We start from the raw sequence: 17,663 nt of genomic DNA, 5'->3' as shown, positions 1-17,663 counted from the left end.
ACCTTTCTTACAATCCATACATTGTATTCATGTGCTGAAATATAAAACGAAACACGTTTTTTACCATATAATAATATATCCTGGAGGCCCCACATATCTTCCACTGAAAATGTGTTGTAACTGCATAATGAAGTGTAACTACACACAGTATGTTAACTTATTGTGTAATCGAGTCCCACTCACATGAAATGCTCCAATAAACCCCTCCCCTTTTTTATGTCCTTTCTCCATATATCTGTGTGCTTGCAGTAACCCCATATTCCCTTTTGTGTAGTATTGTTTTCGTAATTTTCCGTGCAATTATACATTTCTGTAAGCTGACATTCACAGTACACCATTTCACAAAAACTCATTAAGGAAAACGAAACACTAAGCCTAATCTGAAGAAACTAGAATGCGCACAAAGTCACGTAATTTGCTCATAATTTCAAGTTCTGTTTTAAAGCGCAAAACAATGCCAGTGCAGCAACAAAAGTACGGAAATGTCGCTATTATATATCATCGTGCCATAAATACTCTTCATCTGTCAGTTGTGTTCTTATATCCTGGTCACATACCTTTTTTTAAAGGTTAATAGAATCACAATTTACTACGTAATTTTCTAATGTCAGATTCGACACTGATCACGCACATCATCTGTGAGTCATGTGCTTCATACCAATGCTGAACTGTTCACTGTATGCACAGGTCTGACACCTCCAGGATCTGTCCCTACAGGTGGGCATATTGTGCAACTTTACCCTGCACTATCCCTGTTCTCCTCGACCCATCACAAAGCAACATGCAGATTTCACTCATTAAATTTGTTTAAGAATAATAATATTAACTTGGTTTAAAATCCAAACGTACTCTCAAGACCTGTTCATAGCTGACTTAATTCACCATGGTAAAAGCACACATCCCTGTCTCACTCCAATGGGACACGCACAGACGTGTAGATACTGGTCGCAATGCGAAGCATTTTCCCACCAATACTTGCCTGACGTAGATTCTTCCACAATGTTGCTCTTTTACACGGTTAAAAGCTTTAAAATCTACGAAACAGACTTTTCCTGACCTTTCAAATATTGCACGAAAACCGCCCTGTACCTCAATCTTTTGGTTAGCGTCAGCCCAGCTAGATAAACGTTTATTCAAAATATGAGAAAACATCTTTCCCAAAATGCTCAAGAGCGAAACTCCCCGGTAATTATCTGGGTTATCTGGCTCAGCCCCTTTGTGAATTGGCACAATAATGGCGCCTGACCAAGCCCTTCGGCAAGTTCCAGAGTCAAAAATATGGTTAAACTGGACAATGAATGGGAGTGCACCTGTTACAGACACAGTGTCCCCAAAAGCTACTTTCCGTACACTGCTTTTCTAGACATGGAACACGTTACTAATCTTCAGACGGTCAGCGAAAGGAATTCAAACAGCTATAACCTCATTCAAATGTCTGCTTTTTAAATACCTTTCCGTATGGTACTCCTACCCTCATGGCTGAAGCACACAAAACAATCATGGCACCCGGAGAAAACAGCGATCCTGATATGAGGGCACCAGCTGGCCCTAAAGTCCAAAACCAAACAGACAACCTTCCTCAACAAAGACAGGATTCAAAGCCTGGAGATTGCCATGACAGGACAGAGACGTGACACCAATGTAAAACCCATGACTCAACGATTGCACGTGAAAATCGTAACCCAGGAGCTGCACACAATAAGAGTGGTTGGTGACTGGGAACAAGCAGGCTCCAAATGCTCCAAACTTATCACTTTCGTGAGCTAAAAATAGTTTTTTTTAATAAAAAAAACAAACAAACCCAACAGAATATCGGAAAAAGTGTCCCTGGATCCCGCTGGTTGTCACAGAAGACAGACCAGGAACTCGTTCACCTGCACTGTAGATACCTATCCTACCCTTCAGGTCTATGGCCAGGTAAAACAATTGGGAAACTAAACTATGTGAAAAACAATCCCTGTGACCTGTGCTGGTCATGTGTTTGTCGGGTGGCATATGGAAACCCTAATCCCCCCCCCCCCCCCCCGCAGTTTTTCGGTGAGAAACCATAATTTACCTGTCTGCCAAATTTGAATTATGGTATAAATGCGGGGTTGGAAGGGGGGGGGGGTAAATATAGGACATTTTTCCATTAGTTTAAATTTTGTACTGGAAATGCATCACCTAAAACACTGAAACACACTTGCTGGTTACCAGTGACGTTGCCCATAGTTATCAAACAGCCTTACACTGCAGTTAACAAAACACTGCCTGTCTCCAGTACCAGTCAAGGCATGTAACAAACAAACGGTAATGTTTGCTAGAATACAAGTCTAAAGAACATGTCCCAATGAACACATTCTATGTATTCCCCAGGCCACTTGGTAAGGAACACACAAACTGTTTTGAAGAACTGATGGTCAGAATCGGGATTCCATACAGAACAAAATAATGAAGATACCTGTACTTGTTAAGTCCTCATGCCAGAACCACTGTTCATGTATCATAGTAATTCTTGTGTCCTGTTCACATAAATTTTGAGCATGGAATAAAACGCTACCACTTATTTTACTGTCACTGGTCAGCAATGCAGGACTCAACCTTTGTCCCAATAAATCATGTGTCTTGACAAACTTCTTCGCAGTTTATATTGTTTTAATTCGGGAAAATGTGCTAGTAATCATTTAAACCATATGAAACTATCATTCATACATTTGATGCGAATCATTTGGCGAATTCATGTACAGAGTAAAATCGTGCAGTAGCTTTTGTTCAGTTTTAGTTTTCATTTTTTCGTACATTGCACTACAACATCCTGAATTCTACGTACTCTCGAGGCCTGTTCACAAATGTCCAGTCCCAAGGTTTTGAGAATTTATTTCCTATCTAATAATGTCAGATACAGCACTGATTATCACGCCAATCATCTGTCAGTTGTACGCTTCACACCAATGCTGAACTGTTCACTGTATGCACAGTTCAGACACCTCCAGGATCTGTCCCTCCAGGTGCTAATTCTGTGCAACGTCACTGTCCTGTTCTGTTTGTCAGTCTTTGGAGGGATGGGATCACACACACACACACACACACACACACACACACACACACACACACACACACACCACCCCCGCCCCATACCCAACACCACACACACACCTGTCCTGACAGGCAAGGACACTGAGCAACGTCACTTTCTGTACTTTCTGTTCTTTCTGTTCAACATGTCAGAGATACGCAATTTTCTAATGTCAGATACAGCATTGGTTATCACGCCCATCACCTGTCAGTTGTGCGCTTCATACCAATGCTGAACTGTTCACTATATGCACAGTTGTCTCCTGCAGGATCTGTCCCTACAGGTGTCCTTTCTGTGCAACTTCACCCTGCACTGTTCATCCTCTTCACTTGGTGGGGGTGTGGAGATTCAGGAGGCAACACTCAGTCACAGTCACTAAGACAGTCACACACAAATACAGTCTGATGGTGTTAGTGTAAATTGTATTGTAACTTTGATTTTATGTGGTGTCGATTACTTATACACACATCTTTTAAACGCATATTTAAATAGCATGAGCAAACACGACCACAAGTGGGTTTCTATTTGGACACAAAGTTGACTGACCATAAACATCGTGTTATTACATAGAAACGCTGTGTTGAAATACACACGTGTGAGAAAGTCCACCTGACCTCACTGACCTGTGTGCTGGTCACGTGGTGTGATGACTGACTGACGAAGGGAGATGACTCAGCTCTTCCTCATTCTGCCTCACCTTGCTTCATCTGCAGTCAGTGAAAATCATTGGAAATAAATTCAGATGAATGAACACGCAAATAAAACAAATCCAGTAAAATAGACACCGTGCGAAATGAAAATCGAAGTGCACTGCTTGATTGTTTCCAGCACAACATATGGTTCGAAAAATGCCAGTTTTTGATGGTTAGCTGAAATATTTGGATCTATACACGAGTACTGCTTCCGCTACTCCTGTAGTGTTTTTCATTGTTGATCTACACAAAACAAAAAAACACGAGCCAGGACACAGTGCAACCACCTTTTCTGAAAATGCTATCAAAAGAAATTGAGAAATCACATACTATTTAATTACCAGTGTCAGATACAGCACTGGTTATCACGCCCATCATCTGTCAGTTGCGCGCTTCATACCAATGCTGAACTGTTCACTGTATGCACAGTGTTTACACCTCCAGGATCTGTCCCTACAGGTGGAAATTCTGTGCAACTTCACCCTGTACTGGTCCTGCTCTGCTGTGACCTACCACACATGCACATACAGATTTCACTGGTTGATTTTCTACTTTAAAAAAAGAAAGAAAACTACGTTCTCTCAAGACGTGTAACCATGGGGTTGACAAATCACGATGAAATAAATCACATGTGGCTATGTTTTAGTGTCAGATACAGCACTGGTCATCACGCTGTTCATCTATCTATGCACTTAATCCAATGCTGAACTGTTCACAGTATGCACAGTCAAGTTCACTTCCAGGATCTGTGCCTACACAGGTCCTGTCTGTGCAACCATACTTGTACTGGTCCTGCCCTCCAGACTCTGTGCGCGCGCGCGCACACACACACGTTGCTATGACATACGTACACGCACGGACGCACACACCAAATCACATTACACTGCAGTAATAGACATCCTGTGCATGTCGTCCAATACCAGTCACGGTATATACCAACATTCACATGGCGACAACAGATGTACACAACTGTAGAATCTGTCCCCACCAGCACATGTCCACACACTGCTACTGTAGACATGGAACACGTTACTTATAACTGGCTTCAGGACGGTCAGCGTCAATTTCAGACGGCTACATCATTGTGCACAGGTATCAAATACACTGACCAAAAACGTGTCCATGTTTAATGTAGTCGTCATACCTAAACAAAACATACCTACGCCAGTCAAGTATCGTAGGTATTACCTCAGTTATGAAGATGCTAGATAAATAGTCTGATTTTATGTCCGATGCAGCACTGGTTATCACGCCCATCATCTGCCAGTTGAGCGCTTCACACCAATGATGAACTATTCACTGTATACACAGTTCAGACACCTCCAGGATCTGTCCCTACAGGTGGAACTCTGTGCAACTTCATCCTGCACTTTTCCTTCTGTTCAGTTCTGATATGTCAAAGTATGAAGGGATCCCCTCTCCCTGTTTTCCTTCCCTCCCTCCCTCCCCCTCTATCATTGTGCACTGTCAGCACTCCCGGCCTCTGCCTTCATCCCGTTCTGTCATGCATGCTTTTTGTGCCGTTTACGTTGAAGCGTTCTATGCAACATCAATGGGAATGAGCCATTTATTACTTTTTAATTCGTCTTCAATGGAAAACAAGTATAAAGCAAATGCCTTTCCTTAGTTATCAGAAGTTTTCACTGGTGGACAAAATGCAAAACGATTTACCGTTTAACAGATACACATCCATGTCTATGACAAATTCCAACAAAAGTATCAAAATCATTATGTCTATGGTTAACATCTCGAGCCTAAAGCACACATGCTGATGTACTGTACTGTGCACATAATTCAACGTTGATCAAAAAGATAAAAGAAATCACTTCGGGTTTGTTAACTAATGTCAGATGCAGCACTGGTGTACACATCCATCATCTGTCAGGTGCGCTTCATACAAATGCTGAACTATTCACTGTATGCACAGTCTGTACACCTCCAGGATCTGTCCCTACAGGTACTCATTCTGTGCAACATCGGTGTCCTGTTCTGTTTATGTCAGTCTTTGGAGGGATGGGATTACACACACACGATCTGTCCCCACAGGCAAGGACACTGAGCAAGTCACTTTCTGTTTCTGTTCAACATGTCAGAAATGCAGTTTTCTGATGTCAGATACAGCACTGGTTATCACGCCCGTCATCAGTTGCACGCTTCATACCAGTGCTGGACTGTTCACTGTATGCACAGTTGCGTCACCTGCAGGATCTGTCCCTACAGATGGAAGATGTGTACAACGTCACCCTGCTATGGTGACCCCCTACACTGATAACAGTACAACCTCATTCCATACACGTAGTATTTTGCCCTGTGTCATATGGTGCTTGTTATCACGCCCATCTGTCACCTGTGTGCTTCACACCAATGCTGAGTATTGTGCACACATGGTACACCTCAAGGATATGTCTACAGGTTGTATTTCTCTGCAGCTACACCCTGCACTGATACAACAGATCAGTAAAAGGATTCACAATCCTTACACATCCAAGCACAATAGTCCAATACATAATCGTACGCGATACTTGTTAAGTAGTCCCGTATAAACATTCTGACCTAAGTAAACATATCTGACAGTGCAACACGATTCGTGAAATCACTTTTCATTATTTTCTTTCAGATACAGCACTGGTTATCACGCCCTACATCTGTCAGCTGTGCGCTTCACACCAATACTGAACTGTTCACTGTATGCACTTACCACACACCTCCAGGATCTGTCCCTACAGGTGGTTGCTTGTGCATCTACACCCAAACCGGTCCTGATCACCTCTGACACGCGCGCGCCCCTTCGAAATGGTACAAATGCACAAACGCCATATACAATAGTTTTAACAAATTCAGCTCTCCACTGATGTCACAGTGAGGTAAAAGACAAAGTCCCAATACAGAATCCGACTGACCAGTATCAAAAGAAATCAACGGATAATTACACACCTACATAGACACTTCTTACCTTCTGTCCAACTTTAAGCACCGATTCAGTCTGTTCAATCACATTTTGCTTTTTTTCCATTCAGATGTCGAATGCAGGGTATATACACTGAGAAAAAAGTTACAGAACTTTTCTGAAAGAAAGTCCCTGATCTAATGAGAATTGAAATAACCTCGTACAAATGCATTCTGGCTAGACTGTCATCAATATCAACTTACTAGCCACGTCTGAGCGATCTAACCAGGGTGTTATTCAGATATACAGCTATTCTTGTAGTAAGGTCTATCTTGAGGACACGTGAATTCACATCGTAATTTTCTTAGATACAGCACTGGTTATCACGCCCATCACCTCTCAGTTGCGGCTGCCTTCACCTCACTCCATCTCACTACGATCGGCTTCGGATCCACTCCATACCCAGATTCAAACACTCGACTGTTGGCCGCTGTTCTTTGTCTCTGGACTTTGCGATTGACATGTGGCTATGTTTTAAATGTCAGATACAGCATTGGTTATCACGCCCATCATCTGTCAGTTGTGCGCTTCACACCAATGCTGAACTCTTCACTGTATGCACAGGTCTTACACCTCCAGGATCTGTCCCTACAGGTGGACCGCTGTGCAACTTTGTATTTGTATTTATTTTTATCACAACAGATTTCTCTGTGTGAAATTCGGGCTGCTCTTCCCGGGCAACAACCCTTCACCTGTACTGCTCCTGTTCATTAGGTCAGTATTAGTGAGGATCTGACTATATATATATATATACACACACACACACACACATACACACACACACACACACACACGCCATTCTATTTTAGCAATAGCTTTGCGCATGTCATCCAGGAATTGTCCCTACAGGTAAACCGTCTATGCATCTTCACCTTGCACTGGTCATCCTATCCCGGAGTGTAAAGATTCAGGGAATCCCCCCCCACACCTCCCAACAACAACACATTCCCCCGAGCTGCTCTTGTTCAAAATATTTCTCCTCCAAAACCACTGTTATATCCGAACATAGTAGAACCACCATGTTCCTTACAAATTCCCTGTGTGCACACCTGCAGGATCTGTCCTTACACGTGACTCCTGTACAACTTCACCCTGCACTGGTCCTTTTGTTCACAGAGCCAGAGTGTAAAACGTGTGGAGGGATGGGATCTCACTCTTCACACATGCACAAACCACACACACACCACACACACACCACACACACACCACACACAACCACACACACACAACCACACACACACAACCACAAAACTGTCGTAACGTTAAATCAACAAATTAAATACTTAAGTGCTAATACAGCACTGATTATCACACCATTCATCTGCCAGTGGCACGCTTCATACCAATGCTGAACTGTCCATACACGTGCAAAGTCTGACTGGTCACATTAATCTCAAACGTTACTCATAAGGAATAGAGGAATCACATGTTGGCATATGTCAATGTCAGATACAGCATTGGTTATCACGCCCATCAACTGTCAGTTGTGCGCTTCGTACCAATGCTGAACTGTTTACTGTATGCACTGTGTCTACCTCCAGGATCTGTCCCTACAGGTGCTCATTCTGTGCATCTTTACCAGTACTGCTCTTTCTGTTCACTGTCAATATTTGTGTTGAAGGTCTCTCTCTCACACACACACACCCACACACACACACACACACACACCCACCCCACACCCACACACACCCACACACCCACACACACACCCACACACACAACACAACACACACACACACACACACACACACCACACACACCACACACACACACCACACACACCACACACACCACACACACCACACACACACCCCCACACCCCCCCACACACACACACGCACGTTAAGTTACTCATGGCTGTGATCACTCATGTCTATGTATCATGGCCTGCAACATCTTTTCACGTACCACAGTCATTTCCTGTTTGTAATCTTTAGTTGTTTTTCATACTTCTCAAAAGATGACTTGTGAAATTACATGTTACTATTTACTTTCATGCCAGATGCAGCACTGGTTTTGATGCCCACCATCTGTCAGTTGTGCGCTTCACACCAATGCTCAACTATTCACAGTATGCACAGTGCTGACACAGGCAGGATCTGTCCCTAAAGGTGGGTGTGTGAAACTACACGCTGTACAGGTCCTGGAGCCAGTTGCATTGCTCAGACGAAAGCCCAGTATAACGTAACCTGCCCAGTATGGAACTGCCCAATGGCGTAGTTCGGTCAACAAAGGCATTTAGTCACGTGTAACTGTCAAAAAGTTAGAACCAAGCAGTGCAACTGGCACCTGGTCTTTGGCTCATCACACCACACGCATGCACACACAATCTATGTGCAACGAAACCCAATCGTTCTCACTTCATGAGAGTCGACACATATTGGTCACTGGTGACATTTGTCCATTATCAAACTGCCATAAACTGCAGTAATATAGCACTCTGCCTGTCCCTGAATCACATTTAATGTTACTGTCAGATACAGCAATGGTTATCACGCCCATGTTTAATGTAGTCGTCATACCTAAACAAAAACCTCCGCCGGTTTTTCTTCTTACTTTATGAAGTTGCTCGATAAATAGTTTGATTTATGTCAGATGCAGCACTGGTTATCACGCCCATCTATCAGTTGTGCGCTTCACACCAAAGCTGAACTATTCACTGTATGTACATTGTGCACACCTCCAGGATCTGTTCCTACAGGTGCTGATTCTGTGCAACGTCACTGTCCTTTCTGTTCACTGAGCTTATGTCAGTCTTTCGAGGGATGGGATCACACACACACACACACATACCACCTCCCCCTCCCCCACCAACACCACACATCACACCACCTGTCCCTACAGGCAAGGACACTGAGCAAAGTCACTTTGTTCTTTTTGTTCATGTCAGAGACATGCAATTGTCTGTCAGATACAGCACTGGTTATCACGCCCATCATCTGTCAGTTGTGCGCTTCACACCAGTGCTGAACTATTTACTGTATGCACAGCTGAAAGACATGCAGGATCTGTCCCTACAGGCAAGGATGTTGTGCAACATAACTGTTCTTTCTGTTCACTGAACTAGTCAGTCTGGAGGGATGGGATCATACACTCCACACACACACCATACACTACACCCACCCAATCTGTCCCTACAGGCAAGAACACTGAGCGACGTCACTTTGTTATGTTCAACATGTCAGAGACATGCAATTTTCTAATGTCAGATACAGCATTGGGTATCACGCCCATCATGTCAGTTACGTGCTTCATTCCAATGCTGAACTGTTCACTGTATGCACAGTTGGAACACCTCCAGGATCTGTCCCTACAGATGTCAATTCTGTGCAACGTCACTGACCCGTTTTCTTTTCTGTTCAATGAGCCACATTTCAATATGTGGAGGGATAAGATCACACACACCCACACATGCACAGTTGATAAAACATCCAGGATCTTTCCTTACAGGTGGTGGTATGTGCAACTTCACCTGTACAATGACGAACGCACATTACATATGCATCTGACGACCTAAAGTACACATTGACGTACGCACATTACATATGCATCCGACGACCTAAAGTACACAATGACGAACGCACATTACATATGCATCTGACGACCTAAAGTACTCACTGACGAACGCACATTACATATGCATCCGACGACTTGCATGCAGTATTTGAAGTCACACCACTTACGACTGGTTAATCCTTCAAGACAGGAAGACGGACCAGGTCTTCTCAACTATACTTTTACCCCGTCTGGTATTTCGGTCTTCCCTTTCTTCCACATGTAATCATTGCTAAAAAGCAAAAGTAAAATTAATAACAGATTTTAAAAAAGCGTTTTTCAAGACACTTTTCACCAACCAACAGAATGCAAGACAGGAACTTGACATTCACCTTTCAAGTGATGTGTCCATCTGTCTTCCTCCCCTCCATGTCTATGGTAACAAACATGTGTCAAGTACAACTCTGCCATATCTAATGCAAGCTCTTAATTCCTGATAATATTAAACGTCAAAGATACATGTGGCTATTAATTTTCTAATGTCAGATGCAGCACTGGTTATCACGCCATCAACTGTCAGATGTGCGCTTTCCACAACCCCAAAAAAACAAAACAAAAAAGTTGTACGCTTCATACCAATGCTGAACTGTTCACTGTATGCACAGTATATACACCTCCAGGATCTGTCCCTACAGGTGTGAAATCTGTGCAACTACAGAGAGAAGGGGGCGGGGGGATTGCGGGGGGACAGAGAGAGAGAGTCCATTATTCAACACCTACAGCTACAAAAGCATTTTGCCTACGCATGTCGAAAGTCATGGCATAGCAGTCCTGCCTTCTTTCGTAAACATGAGCCCTAAAGTCTTTTTCACATAATCTCAAAAGGTTAGTCATGAGGAATAGAATAAATCAAAGGCTGGTATTTTTAAAATACAGCACTAGTTATCACGCCCATCATGTCAGATGTGCGCTTCATACCAACGCTGAACTAACTGTATGCACAGTACATACACCTAGGATCTAACGCTGCAAGTGCCATTATATGCAAATTCACAATGTATTATTAATAACGATGCTGATCATAATTGATAAGCAGACAGTTCTTTCCAAAGAACTGCATCACGTCATTTACAATCTGTTACATTTGATTTATTTTTGTATTTTTACTTTTATGGTGCTCAGTGCACCAGTATTTTGTTTTTCTATATTAAGTATTATCATTGATATATATCTAATGAGTGAGCGAGCGAGCGTGCTTGACGTGCTCCTGTGTCCCGTTCATAAACGTCACACCCGAAAAATCTAGATAAATGGTTGACATGGATAATTTTCTGTCAGTTGTGCGCTTCATACCGATGCTGAACTACTCACTGTGTGCACAAACACACACTGCAGGATTTGTCCCTACAGGTGCCAAGTTGTGTGAATTTCGTAATTCAGATACAGCACTGGTTATCACACCCATCATTTGTTGGGCGTTCCATACCAGTGAAGAACTGTTCACTGTGTGCACAGTACCGACAACTACAGGATCTGTGCCTGCAGGTGACCTTTTGTGCAACTTCATCCTACACTGGTCATCTACACCGATACTGATATTTTTCTCCTCTCCCTAAGCTGTGAGATCAGTGTGAACACCCATTAATATATACTTCAACACCAAACTCGTTTCCGATCTGTAATAAACCCCACACACGCTCGTTACTTGTGACATTGTCCATAGTTATCTAACAAACTGCCTTACACTGCAGTTATAGCAAGGTACACTGCCTGTCCCTTTCCAGTACCAGTCAAGGTATGATTTAAACCTCAAACGGTGATGTCTGTACACCTGCACGTCTGTAGAACCTGTCTCAATGAACACATTCTATGCATTCCTCGGGCCACTTAGTAATGAATACATGACGGATTGGTTTCAAGAAAAAACTGATGGTCAAAATCGGGATTCCATTCAGCAACAAAATAATGAAGATGCCTGTACTTGTTAAGTCCTCATGCCTGACCCACTATTACTGTTCATGTATCATAGCAATACAATGTCTTGTTCATATAAATCTCGTACATGAAATCAAATGCTACCATTCATTACTTTACTGTCAGACACAGGACCGGTTCAAGTCCATCTGTCAGTTGTGCGCTTCACACCAATGGTGAACTGTGCACTGTATGCACAGTATATACACCTCCAGGATCTGTCCCTACAGGTGTCTGCTCTGTGCAGCTTCACCCTGCACTGGTCACGCTCTCCCTGATGGGTGGGGTGAGAGCTTCCATCCCCCCTCTCTCCCCTATTTCTTCCCCCCCAACCCCCTCCCTCCGCCTCACATTAACCGATTAAAGAATATATTTGTGGAGATGTCTATGCTTGTTAGCCCTCATCCCTAAACCACACTTACAATTCATGCATCATATTACTGCCTCCTTCCGATGTGCTGTTCACATTAATCTCAAACGTTACTCATGAGAAATGACATGTTGGCATATTTTTAATGTCAGATACAGCACTGGTTGCCACGCCCATCATCTGTCAGTTGTGCGCTTTACACCAATGCTGAACTATTCATTGTATGCACAGCCACGGCACCTCCAGGATCTGTCCCTACAGGTGGAAAAGTGTGCAACGACACCCTGCATCAGTCCTGTTCACCTCTCACACACACACACACACACACACACACACACACACACACACACACACACACACACACACACACACACACACACACAGTACCAAGCGGGTAAAAATATGAATTAGAATAGTAGAGGGTTTAATTAAACCTATCCCGATTAGAAAGGTGTCTAAAAAGGGAAGCTTTTGGGGAGCATTCCATGTGTAAGGAGTTGTGCACTAACTATAAACGGAATGAAGTGTGGTGTGCTTCACGTGAGGCTGAAAACGAAAGTGTACGACGACACAGGGTTTGCATTGTACTTACCGAGACATGAATCCACACGTTTTGCACACACAAATGGATCAAATAAGTAAACGATAATCGATCAAGTTCTCTGTTGAAGTACTCCCCATGCCTTCACAACGTGTATTGTTTTTCATGTACCAGTGAAGGTCTGCTCTCAGTTACGGGCTGTTTGTTCATGTTCACATCATTCTCAAACTTTAATCCTAACAATACAAGGAATCACGTGTTTCTAATGAGTGTCGGACACCTTTCTGTCCGATGCAGCAGCCATTATGTTGTGCGTTTTACCAATGCTGAACTATTTACAGTATGCACAGCAAATACACCTCCAGGAATTGTCCCTACAGGTAAACCGTCTATGCAACTTCACCTTGCACTGGTCATCCTATCCTATCCTTGTGTCCAAGATTCAGGGAAATTCAACAGTATCATAAATTTACATGCTACATATATTTCTATGTCAGATGTAGCACTGGTTATCACGCCCATCATCTGTCAACTTGCGCATTATACCAATGCTTAACTGTTTAGTGTATGCACAGTTCTAACACCTCCAGGATCTGTCCCTACAGGTGGCTTTTTGTGCAACTACATCCTGTACTGGTCCTGCTCTGCTCTGACCTATCACTTATGTACATGCACATTTTCACTGGTTGATTTTCTACTGTCTGGCAGAGAAAACAACGTTCTCAAGACATGTCCCCATAGAGTTGACATCACGATGAAATAAGAAATCACATGTGGCTCTGTCTTAGTGTCAGATACAGCACTGGTCATCACGCCCTTCATTTGTCTATGCGCATCATTCTAATGTTGAACTGTTCACTGTATGCAGTCAAGTTCACTTCCAGGTTCTGTCTCTACAGAGGTCCTGTCTGTACAATCACACCTGTACTGGTCCTGCCCTCCTGACCCTGCACGCGCGCGCGCACACGTTGCTATGACATACATTCACGGACGCACACACCAAATCACATTACACTGCAGTAATGTACATCCTGTGCATGTCCTCCAATACCAGTCACGGTATATACCAACATTCACATGGCGACAACAGATGTACACAACTGTAGAATCTGTCCCCACCAGCACATGTCCATACACTGCTACTGTAGACATGGAACACGTTACTTATAACTGGCTTCAGGACGGTCAGCGCCAGGATTTCAGGCTGTTACATTATCATGCAGATGTCGGTCAAGGTCCTCATGCTCAAACTGTCAATATATTTCATCTATTGCACTAACAGTATTCTTTCTACATACTCGAGGCCTGTTCACATTCTCAAGCGTTAGTCATAGGGAGACAAGAAATCACACGTGGCTATGTTTTTACCGTCAGATACAGCATTGGTTATCACGCCCATCTGTGTGCTTCACACCAGTGCTGAACTGTTCACTGTATGCACAACAGGTTCACCTCCAGGATCTGTCCCTGCAGGTGGAGTCGTGTGCAACTACTCCCTGCACTGGTCCTGCTCACCACACACACAAGTAGTACAGCCACCTTAGCTAGAATTCAACAGTACCATAAATTTACATGCTGTATATTTTGTTATGTCAGCTGTAGCACTGGTGGTCACGCCCATCATTTGCGAGTTGTGCGCTTCATACAATGCTGAACTGTTCACTGTATGCACAGGCTATGCAACTGCAGGATCTGTCCCAACAGATGGACAATCTGTGCAACTTACGCTGGTCATTTTCTACACTGATACATCTTGAATTACAAAGATACAAAGAATACACCCGCCCCTACACATGAAGTGATTGAACTGATTTTAAACAAAGACTACACAGACATGCATCACCTCAAACTGGTTGGTACAAAAACTGATCGAAATCAGGATTCCATACGGAAACTAAATCATGGAGGTGTATATGCTTAGTCGTTATTCTTCATGAATCGCAGTACTGCCTCTTTTCATATACACTGATCTAATTTTGAAGATTCAAGAAATAAACGTTTCTGTCAGATCCAGCACTGGCTATCAGACCATATCATGGAGATGTCAACGCTTTTTGAAGTCCTCATGCCTAAACCATTTCTATGTATGGCGGTACCTTCCATGTGTGCCCTTTCATTCTAAAACGTTACTCATACACAATAAATGAAACAAAAGTTGATATCGTTTTAATGTCAGATACAGCACTGGTTCTCACGCCCATCTGTCAGTTGTGCGCTTCATACCAATGCTGAACTATTCACTGTATGCACAGAACGAACCTGCAGGATCTGTCCCCACAGGTAGAGAATGTGCAACGACACCCTGTACTGTCCTGCCGTCCTCCACACATCACATAATTTACATCTGTGGGTAATGTTCTTTTCAAAGTACATAGCAAATATTGTACATGAATTATCACAGAAATACAAGAAAACGAATCTCCCTCCCCCCCAAAAAAACCGCAAAGCTTCACACCGATGCTGAACTGTTTACTGTATGCACAGTATGAACACCTCCAGGATCTAGTATGTGCAACTGCACCCTGTCCTGGTCTAGCTCTATGAACACACACAGTCCAATTAAGACAAATGGAATTTAGAAAATCCGAGGTTGGGTTTGTAATTCAGATACAGCACTGGTTATCACGCCCATTTCTCAGTTGCACGCTTCATACCAATGCTGAACTGTTCACTGTAGGCACAGGATGAACAACTCCAGGACCTGTCCCTACAGGTGACTTTTCTGTGCAACTTCATGTACAGAGATACAGAGAGAGACAGAGAGAGACAGAGAGAAACACAGAAACAGAGAGAGTCCATCCCCCACACCTCTGCCTTAATTACCTCGAATCAAAATAACCTCGTACAGTGCATTCTAGCCAGACTTAATCATTATCTATAACTAGCCACGTGTAAGCGTTCTAACCAGAGTGTTAAAATATGCAGTATTCTGGTAGGGTTATATAAAGATACATGCAATCATTTTGCAATTTTCTTAGTGTCAGATACAGCACTGGTTATCACGCCCATCTGTCAGTTGTACGCTTCCCACCAATGCTGAACTGTTCACTGTATGCACAGCACGAACACCTCCAGGATCTGTTCCTACAGGCGAGTATTCTGTGCAACTTCACCCTGCACTGGTCCTGCTCTCCCTGGTGGGTGGGGTGCAGAGCTTCTAGCCACCCCGAACCCCCACTCTCCCCCTCTTCCCCATTCCTCGTCTCACACTATTCCAGTTCTAGAAAATAAATCGGTGTTGTGTACAGAGATGTTAACATATCACGCACACTTCATACCACTTCTTACCACCCCACACCTTGGCTGTTTCAGAGTAGCGGTTGTGGGATACAGCGAGCCAGGAAGGCTTTGCCTTCTGCAGTACAACCACCTTCCCTACAGATTCTCCCACACCATTCACAAACTACGATAGAAAATAGTGAAGACATTCCATGCTTGTATTTAATTTTCTTACTGTCAGATAGCACTGGTAACCACGCCCATCATCTGTCAGTTGTGCGCTTTACACCAATGCTGAACTGTTCACTGTATGCACAGCGACGACACCTCCAGGATCTGTCCCTACAGGTGGGAACGTGTGCAATGACACCCTGCATCAGTCCTCTTCACCTCACACACACAACACGCAACACACAACACACAGTACCAAGCGGGAAAAAATTAGAATAGTAGAGGGTTTTAAATTAAACCTATCCCGATTAGAAAGGTGTCTAAATAGGGAAGATTTTGGGGGGCATTCCATGTGTAAGGAGTTGTGCACTTAGAAAACTATAAACGGAATGAAGTGTGGTGTGCTTCACGTGAGGCTGAAAACGAAAGTGTACGACGACACAGGGTTTGCATTGTACTTACCGAGACATGAATCCACACGTTTTGCACACACAAATGGATCAAATAAGTAAACGATAATCGTTAAAGTTCTCCGTTGAAGTACTCCTTCACAACGTGTATTGTTTTTCATGTACCAGTGAAGGTCTGCTCTCAGTTACGGGCTGTTCACATCATTCTCAAACTTTAATCCTAACAATACAAGGAATCACGTGTTTCTAATGAGTGTCGGACACCTTTCTGTCCGATGCAGCAGCCATTATGTTGTGCGTTTAACAATGCTGAACTATTTACAGTATGCACAGCAAATACACCTCCAGGAATTGTCCCTACAGGTAAACCGTCTATGCAACTTCACCTTGCACTGGCCATCCTATCCTATCCTTGAGTGTCCAAGATTCAGGGAAATTCAACAGTATCATAAATTTACATGCTACATATATTTCTATGTCAGATGTAGCACTGGTTATCACGCCCATCATCTGTCAACTTGCGCATCATACCAATGCTTAACTGTTTAGTGTATGCACAGTTGTCACACCTCCAGGATCTGTCCATACAGGTGTCACCGTCTGTGCAACTTTACCCTGTACTGGTCATCCTTATTTGAGTGCCCAAGATTCAGGAATTCACCCTACACACCAACATACACCCAAAATAAAAGAAAAAATGAAGGAGTGACCTTGCCTGTGTGCACAAAATCAGTATATGCATCAACACCAGATTGTTTTACCATCTGAAATAACCACACGGCCGCTAAT

The sequence above is a fragment of the Babylonia areolata genome, chromosome 33, assembly GCF_041734735.1.
Source record: "Babylonia areolata isolate BAREFJ2019XMU chromosome 33, ASM4173473v1, whole genome shotgun sequence".
Classification (NCBI taxonomy): domain Eukaryota; kingdom Metazoa; phylum Mollusca; class Gastropoda; order Neogastropoda; family Buccinidae; genus Babylonia; species Babylonia areolata.
Note: the sequence above shows the minus strand (reverse complement) of the source record.